This window comes from Peromyscus maniculatus, chromosome X, assembly GCF_049852395.1.
Source record: "Peromyscus maniculatus bairdii isolate BWxNUB_F1_BW_parent chromosome X, HU_Pman_BW_mat_3.1, whole genome shotgun sequence".
Classification (NCBI taxonomy): Eukaryota; Metazoa; Chordata; class Mammalia; order Rodentia; family Cricetidae; genus Peromyscus; species Peromyscus maniculatus.
The window spans coordinates 140165071-140187843 of NC_134875.1; the positions used below are offsets into that span (position 1 = coordinate 140165071).

The following is a 22773-nucleotide window of genomic DNA, read 5'->3' on the forward strand; positions in this document are numbered from 1 at the left end:
TCATCTTTCTCAGGCCCTATGTGGAAATTCGTGCCCCATGTTTGGCGCCATTTGTAGTTGGAATTTTCTTTGGGCTGCCAACCAGCTCCCAAATAAAGACACAGAGACTTATTATTAATTATAAATACTTGGCCTACAAATGGAGGGAGGGACAGAGAGGGAGAGCAATGAAAGAGATCTTGGTAGAGGGAGCCATTTGGGGGTTAGGAAGAAACCTGGTACTAGGGAAATCCCAGGAATCCACAAGGATGACACAGCTAAGATGCCAGGCAATAATGGAGATGGTAACTGAATTTACCCTCCCCTATGATCAGATTAGTGACTACCTTAATTGTCATCATAAAAGCTACATCCAGTAACTGATGGAAACATATGCAGTGATCCACAACCAAGCACTGGTCTGAGCTCCTAGACTACAGTTGAAGAGAGAGGGATGAGGGATCACAGAAGCAAGTGAGGACAAGATCATGATGGGGAAAACCACAGAGACAGCTGACCCAAGCTGGTGGGAGTTCATGGACTCTGGCCTGTCAGCTGGGGAACATGCATGGGACCGAACTAGGCCCTCTGAATGTGCTTGACAGTTATGTGGCTAGATCGGTTTGGGAAGTCCCTGGAAGCGGGACCAAGACTTATCCCAGGTGCATGAAATGGCTTTTTGGAACATATTCCCTAGGGTGGGATACCTTGCTCAACCTTGATACAGTGGGGAAAGGATTGATCCTGCCTCAACTTAGTATGCCAGACTTTGTTGAGCCCCAAGGGAGGACTCACCCTCTCTGAGGAATGGATGGGGGTTGGGATGGGGGAGGTGGGGGGGCAGGAGAAGGGGAGGGAGAGTGAACTGGGGTTGGTATGTAAACTGAAAAAAAACATTAAAAAATAAATAAATTTTAAAAAAAGTTTTTAAGGAAAAAAAATTCTTGGTCTAGCTTAGGTTTATCCCACTAGCTCTTTTAAATTAATTAATTTAACCTGTTTATATTCATCTACATTTTGCCTTGGGGCTTTTTACCTTTATTTAATTCTGTATGTCCTACTTTCCTGCTTTTGCCTTGTCTGGCTGGCTGGCCCCAGGCATCTTCCTGGGCTCTCATTCTTTTTCTTCTTCCCTCAAGCCTAAATTCCCCCTCTTCCTTACTGTCCCCTCCCAGAAGTCACACCTATATCTCCTCCCTCACTGTTGGCCATTCAGCTTTTTATTATACCTATCAGGTGCCTTAGGCAGGCAAGGTAAAAGAGCAACACATTTTTACATAATTAAACAAATGCAACACATCTTTACATAGTTAAACAATATTCCACATAGAAAGTCAAATTTAGAAAATATCTATCCACAAATCCTGCCCTACAGAAGGTACTAGAAGGAAAACTACAACTCAAGCAAGTTAACTACACCCATAAAAACATGGATAATCTCACCCAGCAAAATCCAAAGAAGGGAAACATACGCACGCACGCACGCACGCACGCACGCACGCACGCTCATCACCAACATATTAACAGGAATTAACAATCAGTGGTCATTAATATCTTTTAACAATAAAAAGACACAGGCTAACAAAACGGATATGAAAACAGGATCTGCTCTTTTGCCACATACAAGAAACAAACTTCAACATCAAAGATAGACATGACCTCAGAGTAAAGGGTCGCAAAAATATGGACCTAACAAGCAAGCTGGTGTAGCTATTCTAATATCTAAAAAAAATAGACTTCAAACCAAAATTAATTAAAAAAGAGGGAGAAGAACATTTCATACTCATTAAAGGAAAAAAATCCACCAGGATGACATCTCAATTCTGAACATCTATGCCCCAAATGCAAGGGCACCCACATTTGTAAAAGAAACATTATTAAGCTTTTAAGCTTAAATCACACACCAAACCCACACGTTAATAGCAGGAGACTTCAACACCCCATTCTCACCATTGGACAGGTCATCCAGACAGAAACTAAACAGAGAAATAATGGAACTAACAGATGTTATGACTCAAATGGACTTAACAGATATCTACAGAACATTTCACCCAAACACAAAAGAATATACCTTCTTCTCATCACCTTATGGAACATTCTCCAAAATTGACCACATACTCAGTCACAAAGCCAAGTCTCAACAGATACAAGAAAATTGAAATAGCCTCCTGCAGAATATCAGACCAATATGGATTAAGGTTGGATTTCAACAATAAAACAACAGAAAGCCTGCAAACTCATGGAAACTGAAGAACTCTCCAGCACTGGGCCAAGGAAGACATAAGAAAGAAATTAAAGACTTCCTAAAATTCAATGAAAATCAGGCCTAACATACCCAAACTTATGGGACAAAATAAGTGGTGCTGAGGAAAATTGAAAGCACGAAGTGCCTACATAAAGAAGTTGGAGAAATCTCACACTAGTGACTTAACAGCACAACTGAGAGCTCTAGAACAAGAAGAAGCAAACTCACCCAGGAGAAACTGACACAAGGAAATAATCAAATTGAGGGCTGAAATCAATAAAAAGGAACAAAGACAATAACACAAAGAATCAATGAAACAAATGGTTGGTTCTTTGAGGAAATCAACAAGATAGATAAATCCTTATCCAAACTAACTAAAATTCAGAGAGAGCATCCAAATTAACAAAAACAGAAACAAAAAGGGGAACATAACAACAGACACTGAGGAAATCCAGAGAATCATTAGGTCCTACTTCAAAAACCTGTCCTCCAGAAAATTGGAAAATCTAAAAGAAATGGAAATTTTTCTCAATAGACACCACTTACCAAAATTAAATCAAGATTAGATAAACAATTTAAATAGATACATAACTCCCAAGGAAATAATAGAAGCAGTCATTGAAAGTCTCCCAACCAAAACAAAAACAAAAAAAAAAGCCCAGGGCCTTTAAATTATTCCACAAAATAGAAAGAGAAGGAACATTTCCAAATTCATTTTATGAGGCAATCACCCTGATACCCAAACCACACAAAGATAACACAGAAAGGTAATTGCAGACCAATTTCCCTCATGAACATAGATGCAAAAATACTCAATAAAATACTCACATACTGAATCCAAGAACACATGAAAAAGATCATCAACCATGATCAAGTAAGCTTCAGCCCGGAGATGAGGGGATAGTTCAACGTATGAAAACCTGTCAATGTAATCCATCATATAAACAAACTGAAAGAAAAAAATTCACATGATCATCTCATTAGATGCTGAAAAAGCCTTTGACAAAAATCCAACACCCCTACCTGATAAAAGTCTTGGAGAGATCAGGGATACAAGGGACCTACCTAATCATAATAAAGGCAAATTCCATGACCTATTTCTTCTATCCTTAACTTTAAAGCCACAACCACGTGGCCAAAGCTGCCAAGTTCTGCTGCTTGCTGGCACTGGAACATGGCCCCCTTGTTCAATTACATCTTCATCAGCTTTCTGTCCTTCACTGCCTAAGCTTGGCTGTCCTGAAACTTGCTCTGTAGACCAAGGTGGCCTCAAATTCAGAGATCTACCATCCTTTTCCTTCCAAGTGCTGGGATTAAGGTGTGTACCACCACACCTGGCTCTAAGCTTTTCTTTAGTTACTTTTCACAAATTGGAAATTTAGCTAGGTGGGATGTTGCTCTGAGGACATCACTCCCTTTATTCCATTTCTTAATCTGTTTATCTCCTTGAACACAGGATTTAGCTGCATTCTACTTCCTGGTGCTCCTTTTCTCAATCTGTACATTTTGTATTTTTATTTGCTCAGCTTGCTCATTTTCATTATAAATCTTCATTAGAGTTACCACTAATAACCACAGGACAGAGTGATTAGTTAATTCCTCTACCAGAAGAATTAATCCAAAACTCTTCACTTTAGTCTCAGACAGACTTTTCAGACAAGGGCAAAGAGCAGCCATATTCTTCACCAAAACATCATAAGAACAATCTCTAGGCCACATAATAAAATTCTTCTCCTCTGAAACCTCTTGAGCCAGCCCTCAACTGTTCAAATAACTCTTAGCACCACTGTCTTCCATGCTCCTATGAGTATGGCCCATTAAGCAGTGCTTAAAGCATTCCGCTGCTTTTCTAATCCACAGTCTCAATGTCCATATTCCCTTAAACAAAAACATGCTCAGGCCTATTACAGCAATGCCCCATCCCCTGGTACCAACTTCTATTTTAGTTAGGGTTTCTATTGCTGTGAAAAGACACTGACCACAACAACTCTTGTAAGGAAAACATTTAGTTGGGGTGGCTTAGCGTTTCAGAGGTTCAGACCATTATCATCATGGCAGAGATCATGGCAGCATGCAAGCAGACATGATGCTGGCTATATCTCTATCAGAAGGCAACAGGACATCAATTGTGACACTGAACAAAGCTTAAGCAAGAGACCTCAAAGCCTGCTCCCACAGTGACATACTTCCTCCAACAGGGCCACAACTACTCCAAAAAGGCCACACCTCCTAAAAGTGCCACTCCCTATGAGCTTATGGGGGGGCCAATTACATTCAAACAAACTACCACACCTTTGGACATTTGATTTTTGACACCAAACCAAAATTATAGAATGGAAAAAAGAAAGCATCTTCAATAAATAACCACTGTGCTGGTCTAACTAGACGTTGACATGTAGAAGAATGTAAATAGATCCATATCTATCACATTGCACAAAACTCAAGTTCAAGTGGATCAAAGACCTCCACATAAATCCAGATATACTGAATCTGATAGAAGAGAGAGAGGGGATAGCCTTGAATGCATTGGCACAGGAGACTACTTCCTGAATAGAACACCAATCACACAGGCACTAAGATCATAATAAATGGGATCTCATGAAAATGAAAAGTTTCTGTGAGGCAAAAGAAACCATTAATCGGAAGCCCACAGAATGGGAAAAGATCTTCACCAAATGCATATCTGAAAGAGGGCTAATATCCAAAATATATAATGAACTCAAGAAACTAGACATCAAAAAAATCAAATAAAACACTTAAAAAAATGGGGTACAGATCTAAACAGAATTCTCAATAGAAGAATCTCAAATGGCCAAGAAGAATTTAAATAAATGTTTAAAATGTTAAGCTGTTGTTTGAATCTAGATGGATTTTTAATTAAAAAAAAAAAAAAACAGAGCCAGATATCAGGGTGAAAGCTAAAGGATCAGAGAAGCAGAACAGCCAGCCACTAGCTACAAAATCCTCAGCCTCAAAACAACAAGTTCCTGTTTCCTCACACCTTATCTACCTTTCTCTGCCCTCCCATATTACTTCCTGGGATTAAAGGTGTGTGTGCTTCCCAAGCAAAGGCATGAGATCTCAAGTGCTGGGATTAAAGGTATGTGCCACCACTGCCTGACCTCTATGTCTAATCCAGTGGCTGGCTCTGTCCCTCTGATCCTCAGGCAAGTTTATTGGGGCACACAATATATCACCACACTTAGCCATCAGGAAAATGCAAATAAAATGAGATTTTATCTTACACTTGTCAGAATGGCTAGGATAAAAAACACAAGTGAAAGCTAACTTTCTGAGGACTTGATCTTTATCTCAACTATTTCAGGGTCCCCTAATGATCGTGTCCCCAGACAGCAGGAAGTGATTTTAAGAACACGATACCCACATTCCCAAGAGATGGGGCATATGGTTTTCGGTTGTTCAATGGATATTTGTTATTGTTTAGGGACGTTGGTTACATGTTGTTATTGGTCATGGTCAGGGAGGAAACTAAGCAAAGGAAAATAGATTCAGGGATCTCATTCTGAAAAAAGGGGGATAAAAGGGTAGATTGTTGAATCTACTTTCAAACTAAAAAAACAGCTACTAGTCTCAAAACCCAACCACACTGGTATGAATTATTGTATATTGTACAAATTTAAAGTTATATTTGTTGTTGTATAATATATTTTTATTTCTTTTTTTAAGGTATTGTACTTATGAAGCCCATTTACAAATATAAAGTTCTATTCCTTGAAAGCTATTTAGGATTATTGAGAAATACAATTAGTCATCTGTAACAATCAAACTTACAGTCACATTAGGTATGCTTTCAAGGTCAAACAGAGACATATTTTAAATAGATAGAGGGTATTCAAACACTTCACAAACCTACAGAACATGGCATTTAAAAGGTTTAAATAACATAAGACTTTTCACGATAGTGAGACACGTCTGCTACTGGTAGCACCGACTTACTTCAAATGTGGATGATGGGCATCCAAGAACCTCCATATGTAGTTTGTTTTCATTTGTGGCAAAGTTAGTCACTGGGCACAGAAACTGCCCTTGACTTTGCTGACAATGTGCTGTCCAAATTGGACAAGCAGGACATAAAAGAAGGCAACTACTGAACTTTGCCAAGACAAGCTAGGATAGTCCTTCAAAATCCCTGCTTCACAGAAAAGTCTGTCAAATATTCTAGTCCCATAGGCTGAAGATGAATGCCCCAATGTTGCAGAGGAACCTGGGGTGACTATCCAGGCAGCCAGATGTGTCTGTCGTTTCATAGTTTTGGAAGTTGCTTGCTAAGCACTTCCTGTTTACTCAGGTAATATCATATCCTTGTCAGGTCTCTGATGGGGTTGAACATTAGATAGTTATAGTTGCAGTTTTACATAGTTATGATAGAAAGTAAATCAGGTACAAAACTTGGGACTCACCAAGATAGATATTATAATATAGGATAGATAATAGAGTATTTTCTTCGAATTTGCCAAATACAAATGGACTGGATATTGTGAATATAATTCCCACTTGGTAATTGTTCTTATTGTATAGTGTTTTACTATGTTAGAGTTAAAGCCTTTCCTTTTTATTTGGACAAAAAGAGGTAAATGTTGCAGGAGATTTGTTTGTGCTGCTGCTCTGAGACTGCCAATGGAGTCAGACCTTGGTTTAAAGGGTGGAGTCCACACTAAGCTGGCTGGAATGGACCACAGATTTTTCTGGCTGACTGAAAGAAGCTAGAGGGACACAAAGAAGGAGGAGCTAGTGAAGATGTGAGGGCCTTTTTGGGCAGGGAAGGTGGAGAAGAGAGAAGGTGATCATTTCTCCATCTTCCATGGATCTCTCAGGTTTTAATATTTAACTCCCTAGGGTTTTTTTAATAAAGCTATAAAAGAAGTCACAATAATAGCTCATGATGGAGAAGATGTTAAACAAGGTGCACACTTCTCCACTGCTTGTGGGAGTGTAAACTTGTACAGCCAATTTGGAAATCAACATGGCAATTTCTCAGAAAGTTGGAAATAGATCTACCTCAAGACCCAGCTATACCACTCCTGGGCATATACCCAAAGGATGCTTAATCATACCACAAAGATGCTTGCTCAACTATGTTCACAGCAGAATTATTCATAATAGCCAGAATCTGGAAACAACCTAGATGTCCCTCAACTGAAGAATAGATAAATAACATGTTGTATGTTTACACAGTGGAGTATTACTCAGCTGTGAAAAACAATGATACCAGGGGCTGGAGAGATGGCTGAGAGGTTAAGAGCACTGACTGCTCTTCCAGAGGTCCTCAGTTCAATTCCCAGCAACCACATGGTAGCTCACAACCATCCGTAATGAGATCTGGTGCCCTCTTCTGGTGTGCAGACATACAAGCAGGCAGAACTCTATATACATAATAAATAAATATTAAAAATGATATCAGGAAATTTGCAGGAAAATGGGTGGGACTAGGAAAGATAATCCTGAGTGAGGTAACCCAGACCCAGAAAGACAAACATGGTATGTACTTACTCATAAGTGAATATGAGTAAAGTAAAGTAAAATAAAATAAAGTAAAGGATAACCATGCTACAACCCACACACCTAGAGAAGCTAAGTAACAAAGAGGGCTCAAGCGGCGTGTGTGTGTGTGTGTGTGTGTGTGTGTGTGTGTGTGTGTGCGTGTGTGTGTGTGCGCGCGCGCACGCATAAAGTTCACTATGAAGGGGAAATAGAATGAACACTGACATTGGAAGGGGTGAGGGGCCTGTAAGGTGGGATGGGGATGGGAACAGGAGGGATCAGATGTGGGGGAGGATGGAGGGAGAGAGTACTAGAAGAGACAACTGAAATCTGGGGGCATCTCTGCGATGAGCTAGAAACCTAGAGCAATGGAAACTCCCAGGAATCTATAAGGGTGACCCTAGATAAGACTCCTAGCAAAGGGAATATGGAGCCTGAACCAACCATTTCCTGTAACCAGTCAAGACTTCCAGTGGAGGGATTGGGACACTAACCCAACCACAAACTTTTTTGACCTACAATTTGTCCTGCCTACAAGAGATGCTGGAGTACAGATGGTGCAGAGATTGTGGGAGTGACCAACCAATGACTGGTCCATCTGGAGACCCTGAGAGGGAGCCCATCCCTGATGACCAGGACCCAGAGGTGGGATGCCCGGAGAAATGAAATGATTTGTGTTATTCTGCTGTACTCATAGACTGATGCCTATACCATCTGTCATCAGAGAGCCTTCACCCAGCAATTGATGGAAACAGAAGCAGAAACCCACAGCCAAACATTAGGCAGAGCTCAGCGAAACCTGTGGAAAACGGGGAGGAAGGATTGTATGACCCAGTGATACCAAGGGTATCACAAGAAAACCCAGAGAATCAACTAACCTGGGTTCAAAAAGGCTCACAGAGACTGAACTGACAACCATGGAGCCTGCATGGGACTGACCTAGGCCCTCTGCATATATGTGACAGTTGTAGAGCTTGGTCTTCATGCGACACTCCTAACAGTGAGAGCAGGACTGTCTGTTACTGTGCTGCCTGCTTTGGGGACCCATTCCTCCTCCTGGATTGCCTCATCCAGCCTTCAGAGAAGAGGAGGTGCCTAGTCTCACTTCAACTTGATACACCATGGCTGGCTGATATCCATGGGAGGCCAGCCTGTACTTGAAGAGAAACAGAGGAGGAGGAGTAGATGGGATGGGGATGGGGGTGGGAGTGGGGAGAGGGGAGTAGGTGGGGAAGAACTAAGAAGAGGGGAGGGAAGGGAAACTTGGATTAGAATGTAAAAACAAAAAATGAACCAACAAAGACAATTATATAAGGAGAACTTGTCTCAAAAAACGAAGACAAGAAAAGAAAGAGAGGGGGCAAGTTAAGCTTTCAGGGCTGGGGAGATGGTTCACTGGATAAAGTGCTTTGCCCATAAGCTTGAGATGGGAGTATGGATCCCAAAGTTTCAAGTAACAGCTGAGCAGTCCTGCTGGCATTACCAGCACTTGAGAGGCAGAGATGGGATGCCCAGGGCAAGCCAGACTAGCTAACTTGGTGAACTGTACTTTAAATCCTCAGGTTCTGCCTCAGTAAAGAGAGAGTAAGAGCAGTGGAGGAAGACAGCTAATGTGAACTTCAGGCCTCCACATTTATGAGCAAACAGGGGTATGCAAATGCATATGCACCTATACATGCGTACATATGTTGCATGATTCTTTGTGGAATAAGCACTGCAACACCAAGGAGAGTGGAAGAGAGATGTCACCAGTGGACCAAAGCCAGGATACCTCCTGAAAGGCTTTGATAATTACATCATTTCTCTCTTCTCTTTCCTCCCTCCAACCCCCCCATACCTCTCCTTTCTCTTTCAAATTTATGACCTTTTTTCCATTAATTGTTATTGCATGCATATATGTAACATATCTGGAGATCATTACTGACAAGCACAACTGATAGAAATGCAGAAAACCAGCCAGTACACACATAAAAATAAATAAATGCTTTCTAATGTTATCCTGGGATCTTGCTGCAGTGTTAGATAGTTTTGTGCTATTATTCTTTATCATTGTGTCCTACACTATAGGACCACAAGTTGGTTATACAAACGGCAAATTCTTCTTTAGGAATGGTGTGCAGATTTGTGTACCTGTGTGTGCACGAGGAAGACATTGGGTATCATTCTCTACTGCTGTCTGCCTTGTTGCTTTGAGACAGGATCTCTCACTGAATCTGAAGTTCATCAATTTGGCAAGGCTAGCTAGCCGGCATGTTACCAGGATCTACCTGTCTTTACCTACCCAATGCTGGGATTACAGACATGTGTGGCCGTGCCCCGATTTTATATAGGTGATAAGGCTTTGAACTCAGGTCCTCATACTTGCATAGTAAGCACTCCTACCAACTGAGCCATCTCTGCAGCCCCAATGTACCTTATTAGGTTGATTTTATTTAAGGTTAAATCCAATCATTTTTTTTTTTTTTTCGAGACAGGGTTTCTCTGTGTAGCTTTGCGCCTTTCCTGGAGCTCACTTGGTAGCCCAGGCTGGCCTCGAACTCACAGCGATCCGCCTGGCTCTGCCTCCCGAGTGCTGGGATTAAAGGCGTGCGCCACCACCGCCCGGCAAATCCAATCATTTTAGGAAATGTCTAAAATGCACAGTGAACAATGGAGTCCCATTTTGCACGGATAGATTTCTGATTCCAGCATCTCTGAAGTATGGACTACATGATTTTGCCTTTCATGCTCATCTCTGCTAAGTTATGGAGTCAGTTCTGACACAGGTTAGCAAGCAGTCAAGCAAGCAGGTGGACAGGCAGGCAGGTAGGCGGGCAAGCAGTCAAGCAAGCAGGTGGACAGGCAGGCGGGCAGTCAAGCAAGCAGTCAAGCAAGCAGGTGGACAGGCAGGCAGGTAGGCGGGCAAGCAGTCAAGCAAGCAGGTGGACAGGCAGGCGGGCAGGCAGGCAAGCAGTCAAGCAAGCAGGTGGACAGGCAGGCGGGCAGGCAAGCAAGCAGTCAAGCAAGCAGGTGGACAGGGAGGCAAGCAGGCAAGCAAGCAGGCAAGCAAGCAGGCAGGCAAGCAGAACGGTCCCTGGAAAAACAGCTCTAAATTTCTTATCAGTGTGTGCTTGATCTCTGATGCGTCCACCACAATGGAGCTGTCTCTAAGTCTCACATCCCCACAGGGCTCTGACTTGGTACTTGCATCTTCTGTTTCTCTATTGCATGCCTGGCCCAGGCTGGACATTACCATGACTCTCTCCACCGTGTTCTTGATTTCCAAAAGGGAGCATTATGATCAAATCAGTTAACAATGTATCTGAAGATTGGCAAAGAGACCACTTCTTTATAGAACATGAATTAGTCTCATACATAAAATCAGTCATAAAAGACACCAATACAATAATGAAGGTGCTCACACCACAGTCAGCATACAACTAGGTTACCCTTGCTGGGATTTTGGGTGCTATGATCCCATGATAAATACATGCTCTTTAAAAATTAGCCTCTAGGGCTGGAACTGGACCTCAGTTGGAAGAGTGCTTGCCTATCATGCATGGGGCCCCGAGTTCCTTTACTGGCACAGCATACCAGGCATGGTAGCATACACCTATGATCCCTGTTCTGGAGCGGTGGGGGGAGAAGGACTTGGAATTTATGGATGGCTTTGAGAAAACTTGAATAAATGAATAACTAAAACGAGCCTTTAGAACTGCCTAGTATTTTATTGTTTGTTGGCAATTCCTATGGCCTTCACATGCCTCTTGGCTTAGAGAATTCTTTGCAACATGCCTCTGCACTGGTTTTAAATAGCATCTTTATTCTTTCTCCTTTTCATCCTTGGCCTTTCACTAAATAAACTTGGAACATTTTCAGAGCATTAAGATTTTTTTCCACCTTAAAATTCGAACTGAGATAGAATTTCACAGAAAGCAGGAGGCTCGATACTAACATATGCTGCAGGATCTCATTCACAGGTTTGCAGTGTAGATTCTCATTCATATTCTCTCTCTCTCTCTCTCTCTCTCTCTCTCTCTCTCTCTCTCTCTCTCTCTCTCTCTCTCTCTCTCTCTCTCTCTGTAACCTGACTGTGTGTGTTGCTCTGAGACAGTCAGCCCACATGTGAAGCCTTACCCCACTCCCAAGAGACTGCTCTATGAACACAGCAGCAGTTTATTTGTTTACACTGACATCTTCAAGAACATTTGAATACTTGCTTTAACTGCATAGCCCACTCTTCCTTTCTAGAAAGACTGTGGGATTTGGTGATTTGGTGAGTCACCAGAAAGATCTAGGTGAATTCCACTTTTGGTATCATCAGTCTATGGATCTCTTGAATAGTCACAGCTTCCTGAGTAAAATTTAAAGTATCTTTTCTTCTCTTGTCTGTTCCCCTGCCCTAGGCTGGTTTTGAACTCACTTTGGAGTTGAGAATGACCTTGAACCCCTGATCCTCCTGCCTCCACCTCTAACATGCTGGGATTACAAGGGTTCTACATCACATTCATTGCATGGTGTTTGGGATTGAACCTACAGCTTTCTGCATCCTAGGCAAGCACTCTGCTGCCTGAACTGTATTCCCAGCCCTAAAAGATAGCTTTTAAACAAAGGGCAAATCCATGCATCTCATGCAAATCTAAAATGAGCTCATAAAATATTTGATGAAACTCATTAATCAAACCATACTACAGCCAGTTCAAGTAGAGTTAATGAAGCACTGACTTCTGTAGAGTAAAGATTATTGAGGTGAATTTACACAAACTGGTGACAGCCCTGCCCCCCAGAGGTATGGTTGAAGGATCAATTGAAATGCTACCAGGCAGATTTCGTAACCAGTGTTTTAATGTAAAAGCCCCAGTTTCCTGCATTTCTGACAAGGGAGGCTCAGGCAATCATCTCAATATGCCAATTAAAGGGATGAGAAATGGTGAAAAGCAGAGTGGAGTTTTATTCAATGTGGCTGCAGTGGGGACAAACAAATAAAGGGGTTCAGTGACTCTCAAGTCTGCTTCAGGAGACTGACAAGAGCTTTAGGTTTAAAGAGAGGAAGGTCTGAGGCAAGGAACAAGAGGTCTGTATAATTAAACAGCCCTGGTCAAAGTGTGGCCCAGTTAATCATTATATTAGCTCTGGTTCAGCCAGGTGATCTAAGACATTATCCTATCCATATCTGGAGGGGATTGATCCGATTCTTCTGAGATAATCAAGTCCTGCTCCGGGGTGCAGCCTCCTGTCATAGACAATTGCCCTCGTGTGGGAGTGTGGTCCTTCCTGCCAGGTCCTCCTTGTTCTTGGCATCTAGGGTGCTACAGGTTTATGACCAGGACTTATTTTTGATGAGATGGGTTAGACAGAAGACCATCTTTGAGTCTTATCATGTCTGCAGCATGCAGCAGGAATCTAACACAAAGTAAAGGAGACGGACCCCAAATGAAAGCAGAGGGCTGGCTTCCCATCTGGCTTTTATTACCTTGTGGGCCCAAGTGAGGTGCGCCATTGCCTTTTTAGCAAAAGCAGCTTCTTCTAAGTGCCCGCTTTAGTTGTAGTCATGTATCTATGAGCAAAACTTGTTTTGTACCACTCTCAGCTATCACAATTAACGCAGACAAAATGAGGAGTGGCACCAGACAACCCAGAATGCCATATCCTACCCAGGGTACACTGTTCCCATGCTAGATGCTCAACAGTCATTCTGGCTTCTTCCAGATTTTCATGCAAACTTGTTTGACCCCCTCGTCCTTATGGATATGATTTAATGAGTACATATAACATACTAGGTGTGGGACTGCACAGGTCTATTCCCATACAGATTTTATGATTGATATAAATCATGTCTTATGTTCACTGAATACACTGATAATATTTATTCAAACATTTTTACATTATTAAATGAAAGAGGCTTTTGTAGTTAACAAGAAATGGTGACAATGTTAAGAATGCCTTTAGGTTTTATGGAATAATTTATATAAAAAACAAAGGTAATTTTTATTAGAACAAGAAAGGCCACATTTTAATAGAACATCCCCAGCCAGATTAATTAGAAATAAACGCATATTGCCTCACTATCCCTGCCCCATTGGTATAGGTACAGGTTATATAGGACATCTCTCTTTCTCAGTCTTTGTTTTTAGACAGGGTCTCACTATGTCACCCTGGCTGGCCTGAGACTTGCTAGGTTAGACCAGGCTGGCCTCCTACTCATAGAGATCCACCTGCCTCTGTCTCCTGAGTGCTGTGATTAAAAGGTGTGCCACCATGGCTGGCAAGATATCTTTTCTTCACTAATAATCATTCTCCTAAAAGACATTTGTAGAACTGATTTCTCTTATCTTTGGCATATTGTTAAAACACACACACACACACACACACACACACACACACACACACACCTGTCATCTTCAGGTCCCACATCAGGAGAAAGCAGGCTTACCTAATATGTGACTTGCTCTGTGTTACCAAAATCAGGCTGCTTCTCATTCTGGCAGTAGGTGGGGTTGGGGACTTGGGTCTTGTTGGGGACTTGGATCTTTGTGACAGCTGAGAAGGGGGAAAGGCTTCAGGAACTAGATGTGGAAGGTCAGCTTTTCAAAGCAGCTGGGAAGGGAGAGAGGCTACAGGGGTTGGGTGGGGTCAGGTCTGAGTTCTAACAAAACACACTCCCAAGTTTGGACTGAGGATATATAGCTCAGTCAATAGAGTGTTTCCCTAGCATACATGAAGCCCTAGGTTTAATTCCCAGCATCACCTGAAATCGGACACGTTGGGCATGCCTGTGATCTCAGCACCTAGGAAGTGGAAGCAGGAGGCTCAGGTCATTCTCCACCAAGAAACACTTCAGGTCAAAGAAAAAGGAGCCCCTTGATGGAGGGGAAGGTTGGGCTACAGGAGACATGACTTGGTGACAAACTCAATATTATTAGGGATGGTGGAGGCAAATGAATTTTCACACATTGAAGATGACTTCCAGACAAGAGAATGTCAAAAGGCAGTTGTAGAAAAACAGAAGATTGATTTGGATTTTATTTGTGATTTTTCAAATGTGGTCATCCAGCTTCCTGCTCCTGCTGGAATGCCTCGTGACATGCCATGCTTTCCCCACCATCAAGAAAGAGCTCTAGCCCTTTGGAACTGTAAGGCCAAATGAACTATTTGTCCCTTGAATTGCTTTTGGTCACAGTATTTTATCACAGCAGCAAAAAAGTAACTAGTACATGGAGGATCACATTTCGCTCTGCAGTAAAATCCAACCTGTCAATGTAGGATTATGTGAGATAGTTATGTTTGGACTCCATTAAGTTAATGAAAATTGTAAAAAAAAAAAATGCACTGCAAGGTGTGGTGGTGCACACCTGTAATCCCAGCAGAAGCAGAGACAGGAGGATCACGAGTTCAAGACTATCCTTGAGTTGGTCATATTGACATAGGTCAGCTTGGGCCTCAGGAGACTCTCTCTCAGAACAATAGCAACCAAAATCCATCAAGAAAAACAAATAAACAAAAAATCAAACAACAATAATGAAATCCTGTAAAACTCCTAAATCACAATCCAGTTTGTGTCCTAACCGGAAATACTAAAAGAAAAGCACAAGCTGCATATTATTGTAGTTTATATTTCTTAAAACTATTTTATAAATGAAGCTGACATGTCTTGTTCCCAACCCCACTGCCTTCTACAAAGGATATAAAAGCTCTTAATTGACATGAGATTCCTTGGAGGAGAAAAAAATACAGTGGCAGCAACAGTAATCACTGATGCCTAAGTCATCCCTACTGGGGGCTCCAGTGTCTTAGATGATAGGGCACCGGTGGATGAATTCAAGAACTCCTCATCCATAAGGATCGAAAGGGAACAGCATGCCCAGTGAGTAGCAGGTGTGTTAGCCTTTCCAGCAGCTGGGGTGTGTATCCCAGAATAGGCCTAGCACATTACGGTGCTGATGATTACACAGTTAGGGACTCATATGTCAATACAGAGCTGTGCTCATGCAGGGCATGCAGGGTTCCCTGGGTTTCCCTCCTCTGCTCCCCCCACCCCCACCCCACAGCTTTCCTTGCCAGTATGTGTGTGTGTTGCCTGGGACTGTTTGGCTTTTAAAAGCAAAAAAATAAGTCTCTCTCACCTGCTGTTGATCAGTTGCCAGCTGCTTCCTTCTGGATGTCCTTGCCGTCTGTCTGTCCTTGGGAAGGACAGGTATTGCTGCCAAAGAGGGACCGAGAGGCAGCCTGGAGCCCAGAGGCACTGGATTCATATCAGAGTCTGACATTTTAAGATGATTGTCAGTTGCCTCCTTTCCTGGCACAACTTTCTAGAGATACTCTTGGCTCAAAATAAAATTAAGAAGTTCAGTATCCATATAGCTAAAGATCTAAATTATAATATAATTATAAAATAAGGATGGATGTGGTGTCTTTCCTGAATTTGTATGCCTTCATTCTCTATTACAATCCTGCAGTTCGTTCTAATTTATTTTATGATCATTTGAGACAAAAATCTCCTGTAGCCCAGGCTGGCTCCGGACTTGGTATATAACTGAAAATGACCTTGAACTTCTGATCTTTCAGCCTCTGCCTCCCAAGTGCTGGGATCACAGACATGTACCACCCCACCTCATTTACTCAATACCGAGGACTTAGCTCAGGGCTTTCCATGCTAGGTGAGACCTCTCCCAACTGAACTCCAGCCCCAGTCCAGGTTTTTCCTTCATGAAACCAATGATATACATCTACAGCACAAGGAAAAAGAACATCTAACCAAGGCTGAGGTCAGCACAATTAGGAATGACTTACCGAGTATTGAATTCTACACTAGCTTTACCCAGCAAGTGGTAGAAACTACTGGGACTCAGTTCTCATTCTCTACCAAACATTCATAACCATGAAAAGTTCTTTAAGTGAGCAAGAGCATTTATTCTTGCCAAACGTAAAAGAACCAACAGTGGAGTCCTATCTTAGGAACACAGTATCTGGGAGGTGGGGCTCTTACCTAAGGGTCAGACTTCATAAACCTCAGAAACTTCGTAGGTGTGAAGAAGCCTTCCTGAGCAGGATCTGTGCGCTGAAAGGTCTCAGGCCTTGATTAAGCATCAGCAATCTGTAACAGAAAAAACTGTGAACTGTGGTGAGCCTTAATCAGAAGGACAAGCTTATGAATGACCAGAACATCCCTGAAGTAAGTCACTGAAGAGATAGTACGAGTATTGGTTTCTACTAATTCAAGCCTCATGTATTTTTTTTGGGGTGGGAGGGTACAAACTCTTCACTGGTTTCTTCACCTGAAATTTCTACTTTTTGTTATCATCAGAATGTTCTCTTTGAAAATAATAATAGTGTGTATAATGTAAGCACAATAAATAAGCTATGACTAGATCAGGCTTTAGAAAGGGGTGTGCATTCCTTCGTAGTGAGTGGTAAGTTTCCACCATTTGCTGAGTAGAGCTAGTGTAGAATCTAGCACTCCGTAAATCATTCCCAATTTTGCTGGATGTGGCCTTTGCTAGATGCTCCTTTTTCCTTGTGCTGACTGTATCCTATGCTCTACTTCTTAGCAATTATCATACATGCATATGTAATTTTCATGCATCTGCTTTTCTTCTCAACTAAGCCCTTAATTTCAAGGGCACAGAGATTATCATAGACATTTCCGTGGCATTTTGGACAAGAATAAATGTGAATGTTGGTAAAATAGAGTCAGGAAGCTTCTTACCCAGGCTTGGATGACTGGACCATTTATTGAGATAGGAGACATGACTGCCTAAACATGAGCTGAATCAGGACAATAGACATTCCAAAATGGAATGGTTTGAAAAATACCATGAGTCCCCAGGCCTACATAAAGAACTACAGGCAAATAAGGAATGCTGAGAAAGAGTCTTTTCCAGGGAAGATTATACCAACTGATTATCCAACACCAAATGGTCATCCCTGAAAACACATATCCAAGTAAAATTATACGGGCTGATCAAGTTGTATTTATATATTTGGGAATATATGAATGTGTGTGTGTGTGTGTGTGTGTATGAACAACTAAAAAGAGGCCAAGATGTAAAGAAAGATCAAGGGGTTCATGGGAGGGACTGGAGGAAGGGAAGGGAGAAATGATGTAATTATAATTTCAAAAAATAAAAAAAAATTGTAAAAACGTCAGTTCTGTCTATATGGAATATATAGATATAGAAAAACAGAGATAGACTAGAGACTTTTAAGAACTTAGAGAATAGGGGTATGAACATGTATTAGGGACTGAAGACAGAATTCTAAGTCTGGGATGCTTAAAGCAGTGTCCCATTCAAAAAATTCTGTGAACCCTGATAAGAGATAAGTATCAGATAGATAACCATTGTCATAAATATTTTATTTTCTTTTTTATATACATTATTTTAACAGACATGCATTGAAAGCTTAGTATGTTTTAGATGGCTAAGAATACAAAAAAGGACAAATAACACAGGAGTCCAGTTCTTGAAAGGCTCCAAGTCTTTTAAGACAGCAGATATGGCTTTGGTGGGACAAAGACTGTAAGGCCCAGACGTGATGCATGACCGCAAGGGAGGAGTGTTTTTGAGACATAGCAGGGTAATTGAACTCACATATGTAACTGAGTTCCCATATGAACTCATAGCAGCTGTGAGAGTATGCACAGAGCCTGCACGAGCTCAAGACATAAAATCCCAGCATGGAGAGGGGAGGTGGGCACGAACACCCACCCCCAGCTGAGAAGCTACTGGCAATGGATAATCAGAGGGAGAGTCAGTTTTCTTTTCTTTAATTTCATTAACATTTTTTTCATTTATTTTACATACAGACCACTTTCCTCTCTCTCTCCTCTCCCTCTGTTCCCTTCCCCTACCTCCTCTTCCCCACTACCTCTCATCTACCCCTCCCCATCCACTCCTCCTGTCTCCATTCAGAAAGGGGCAGGCCTCCCATGGGCTTGAACAAAGCATGGTAAGGGTATGGCCTTGGGTAGGTTAAGCAGGTTTCACTGTAAGGCCACATATCTGAGAATACATGAGTAGCAAAAATGAGACTTGATATTTTTAAAGAGAATACACAAAGTTGGGTGGGTATGAGGGGGTAATCTGGGAGATGTTGGCAGAGGGCAGTGAATATTATCAAAATGTATTTGTGAAATCCTGAAAGAACTAATATAAATAAGAAACACTAGAAGGGCAAAAAAACCCACCCCAAAACAAAATGATATCTGAATTGAGTATTAAAGTGACATTTAACCGACCAAAATGACAATGACTTTTAAAAAAGATTGGAATAAGCAGTTCTAAGTAGGAAGAAACTATAAAAAACAATAGAAATAGAAGTATAAAAATAGTAGAAAAAGAAGTATAGGTGGATTCAGGACAACAGGTAAGATATAAGAAACTCCAAAAAGTTCACAAAGGTTGTTTTCTGACCACTAGAGAAGGCATCTACAGTAGATTTTTACGTTCAGATTTCTGAGACAGAAAGGTACCCACAGCTAGTAGGGAGGGTATAGATGATGAAGCCTAAACTATAGCAAGGACAATTTAAGTTTTGCAATGATTCAGCCTTGTATGCCTCACGTGGGCAAGTTGGACTGCAGATGCCAAGTTCTTGGCAAATGTTCATCTGACAGTGACTAAGGACCCAGATCACCCACCAGAAAGTGAATTAGCAGGTAATCACAGACCTTCTTTCCTTTTCAACATCTAGGGAACTCAAGGCTCCTGGACCATCCCTCTTTGATTGTATTGATGTAACACACTCTACCTGGATTGCCCACTTCCCCCTTCGCTGTCTGGTACATTCATGCTTTAAACCCCATTTGAAATGTCATCTGTCCTCTGCTGTGTTTCCTGGAGAGCAGCAAGTGCTTTTCAACATTTTCATGTATCCATATGTTTTCCCCTGCTTGTTCAATATGGAATGGAGAAAGAAAACATGCTCCTGCTAGGGAAGCAGGTAGGCTGACTGCAGATCTTCACCTCTCCCTCCATTTCTGCAAGTTCAACCCCCATTCTCATCCTCACCTCTGCAGAAAACAAACAAACCAACCAACCTGTGGCAGCCTGACCCTATCTCATCTCTAGTGGGTTCCACAGATCTTCAAACCTCACTCCTCCAACTCACTGCGTTGCCCCAGCCTCCAAATCCAGCAGGCACTCCCTGTAAAGCCACAGACAACACTGGCCAAGAAAGCAGGTAGGCTAAGGTCAGATCTCCACCCCTCCCTCAGCTCCTCCAAATCCAATGCCCCAGTCTCATCCCCAGCTCTGCAGCAGAGCACCTGCTGCAACCTCCCTTCTCACTCTGTCCCCATCTCCAGTGGACCCCCCTTAGATCCCCCCTTCTTTTGCTTTGTCAACACCCCCACCTCCAGCAGGCACTCTCTGGGAAGTCACAGGCCACACTGGGCAGGAAAACAGGTGGGCTGACTGCAGGTCTTCACCTCTTCCTCTGCTCCCCCAAGTCTAATCCCCCAGTCTCATCCCCAGCTCTGTAGAAGAACTGCTGCAGGCTCCTTTCCCCCTGCCCCCATCAACACAGATCACACAGATCGTCTTCAACCTTCCTTCCACCAAACACTGCTCTGTCTCAGCCCCAAACTCCAGCAGGCACTCCCTGGGAACATACAGACCACTCCAACCAGGGAAGCAAGTCCACTAACTGCAGATCCTCACTTCTCCCTCCACTCCTCCAAGGCCAGTTCCCCAGTCTCATGCCCAGCTCCCTAGCAGACTGCTGCTGTAGCCACTCCTCACACTCTGTTCTCATTCCCAGGGGACAAACTAAGACGATCCTAGTGGAACACCCTGCTTCTTGTGAAGTTCCTCCACCAACCCAAATCCATCCCCATCGCTAAGTCTCTGAGTACAATATCCAGAAACTCACTTTACCTGGAACCCCCAGTGTCGATATCTATCAGGACCCCAGAATATTTTCTTACAGGCAATACACAGCCACCACACTTCTCCAAGAACCAGAGAGGAAACAGAAACCAAGGAATGAAACACTCATCCGACAAAAACAAGAAAATTCAACAAAGACAATTTAGCACCTAGAATTACAATCTTCAAAAGCCCAGATGCCTAGACGCCAGCATAAAAATACAATCAATAACATCTAGGACAACATGTCTCCAACAGAGCCCACCCAGCACGCCTATTGCAGCAGGCCCCAAATATTCCACATAGCTGAAGCACAGAAGGAAGACCTTCAAACAGCCTTTATGAATATGATAGAGGTCCTTAAAGAGAACAATAATAAATTGCTTAAAGAAACCCAGGGAAACACAGTGGGAGGAAAGGAAGGAAACTGTGTAAGACTTGAAAGTGGAAATAGAATCAATAAAGAAAACCCAAACTGAGATCAAACTGGAAATGAAAACTTTAGGAGCTCACCAAGATGTCAAGTCTTCATCTTCCGAAGGAGCAGAGGGACACAGCCTTCTTGGAAAAGACTGACACCCAGCTAGCTCACTCCAGTTCCTTTAAGCAAACATATACAAGGTTAACTGGGGCTGGGAAAGGATCCAACCACCAAAGCCATCTTGTTCCTGCTGCCCATGAGAGCAGACAACCCAAACAAATCTCAGTCCCTTTTGATCATGGCAAGCCATAATCAAATGTAAGAACTCCAGGCTTGCCAGGAGTATCTTAGGACCAAGGTCAATGTATCTGCAAGCTCTCACATAGCAGTAGCACCAAGTGCAGATTTTCCAGAGACATTTCTTCAAGATCTGAACAGTCTCAAAACAATTTCTCAGCCTCTACTGATTAACCCAAACATAACAAAGGCTTTGCTGAAATATTTCTCTCAAAGCCAGACACAAAGGCTTTATATATTTCACTTAAAGCCAGACATAAAGGCTTTACTATACATTTCAATTAAAGCCAGACTTAAAGGCTTTACATATCACTTTTATGTGTCACTTTTACATATCATTTTTATGTGTCACTTTTCTGTGACACTTTTATGTAAAGGCTTTACATAAAGGCTTACATATCACTGCACTTTATCAACAGAATACAAGAGATGGAAGAGAGAATCTCAGATGTTGAAGACACATTAGAAGAAATGAATACATTGGTCAAAGAAAAACGCTAAATCCAAAAAACTCCTAGCACAAAACATCAAGGAAATCTGAAACACACTAAAAAGACAATATCTAAGAGAAATAGGAATAGAGGAAGGAGAAGAAATCCAGGTCAAAGTCACAGAAAATGTTTTCAACAAAATCATAGAAGAAAATTTCCTTAACCTAAAGGAGGATATGCACATCAAAGTACAAGAAGCATACAGAAAACAAAATAGACTGGATCAGAAAAGGAAGTTCCATCAGCACATAATAATCAAACACTAAACATACAGAACAAAGGAATAATATTAAAATCTGCATGGAAAAAAGACCAAGCCACATATAAATGCGGACCAATAAGGATTATGCCTGACTTCTCAATGGAGACTCTAAAAGCTAGAAAGGCCTGGACAGGTGTGCTACAGACTCAAAGTGACCACAGATGCCAGCCCAGTCTACTATCCCAAGGAAATCTTCAATCTCCATAGATGTAGAAAATAAAATATTCCATAATAAAAACCAAATTTAATCAATACTTATCCACAAATCAAGCCCTACAGAAGGTGCTAGAAGGAAAACTCCAACCTAAAAAGGTTAACTACATCCAAGAAAACACATGAAATAAATAATTCCAAACCAGAAAAGTCAAAAGAAGAGAAACACACACATACACACACACACAAACAACAACAACAAAATAACAGGAATCAAAAACCATTGGTCGTTGATCTCTCAGCATCAGTGGTCTCAATTCCCCAATAAAAAGACACAGACTACCAGAATGGATGCAAAACCAGGATATATCCTTCTACTGCATCCAAGAAACACACCTAAACTTCATGGATATACATTACCTCAGGGAAAAGGGCTGGGAAAAGTTATTCAAAGCAAATGGACCTAAGAAGCAAGCTGGTGTAGCCATTTTAATATTTAACAAAATAAGCTTCAAACCAAAACTAGTCAGAAGAGTTAGGGAAGGATACTACATAGTCATCAAAGGAAAAATCCACCA

The 22773-nt window shown here is 41.9% G+C and overlaps 1 long non-coding RNA gene across 1 annotated transcript in view; it reads right to left on the reverse strand.

Moving 5' to 3' along the window:
* The window catches only part of LOC107399813 (uncharacterized), a 92850-nt gene that overhangs the window by 48641 nt on the left and 21436 nt on the right, over positions 1–22773 (reverse strand). Inside the window, exons 3-5 of the long non-coding RNA XR_013048070.1 lie at positions 16692–16799; positions 15829–16030; positions 3053–14245 (exon numbers count right to left, since the gene is read on the reverse strand). This is a non-coding gene — a long non-coding RNA (uncharacterized LOC107399813). The remainder of the gene's footprint in view (positions 1–3052; positions 14246–15828; positions 16031–16691; positions 16800–22773) is intronic.